General features: G+C 43.4%; 1 pseudogene; it reads left to right on the top strand.

The window, feature by feature from the left end:
* Positions 1-708: 708 nt before the first annotated feature.
* On the top strand, positions 709-827 carry LOC148665408 (5S ribosomal RNA; annotated as a pseudogene).

Genomic DNA, 827 nt, shown 5'->3' with positions numbered 1-827 from the left:
CCAGAGACTCAATTTGTTACAAGCAGTACAGGGTTTTTAAAAGACGTTGCGCTGTAAAAAAGCTCAGCGCTTTGTCCCTTCTAAAAGTTCCCCTTTCCCTAAGAGAAAACAGATTACATCAAAAAGCGAGAGAAGAAGCACTAGATTTGTTATTCAAAGCTAATCAGTTACTTTCAGCTAATTCTAACGACCCAGACAGCATATATTGTTTTGGTACATTGTCTTCTAAAGTAACCTAAACAGTGTACTTTGTTGATGCACTGTTTTCTAAAATTCTGCACGTACTGTAGCACAGCATTTACATCCTTGAAATATATTATATTAAAGCACCAATATATTTCTTGCAAAGCTCTCTACATTTTAAGAAACAATTTACTTATTAGATTTCCACTTCAAGACTTGTTCGGCTGGCGTTCGGGGAGTCGCGTTTTTCAGAATTGTATTGAGATCGTTTTCCACCGAGCTCAGATGTCAAAGCACAGCAGCAGCTCTCCACAGCGATCCTCTATAGCGCCCTTTCTCCCGCAGCTCCGTCCTCATTGGAAGGAAGCAAGAGTGAAAGGCTGAAGTGAAATAGAGCGGGGACGAAGGCAGTGAAGAGAGAGAATGTGGGAAGAAGAGAAAAACGCAAGGGAAAAAAAGCAGCGTCATAAAAGAGGTGACGGAGCTGTCCTCTCAATAAGAAGGGTGCAAGCGAGCCTTGCTCTCGCTTACGGCCACACCCCCTTGAGCACACCTGATCTTGTCTGATCTCGGAAGCTAAACAGGGATGGGCCTGGTTAGTACTTGGATGAGAGACGTCCTTGGAATACCAGGTGCTGTAAGCT

This window comes from Lepisosteus platostomus, chromosome 5 (assembly GCF_059453375.1).
Source record: "Lepisosteus platostomus isolate fLepPlt1 chromosome 5, fLepPlt1.hap1, whole genome shotgun sequence".
In the NCBI taxonomy this organism is placed as follows: Eukaryota; Metazoa; Chordata; class Actinopteri; order Semionotiformes; family Lepisosteidae; genus Lepisosteus; species Lepisosteus platostomus.
This window is presented reverse-complemented; position numbering and strand designations above follow the sequence as displayed.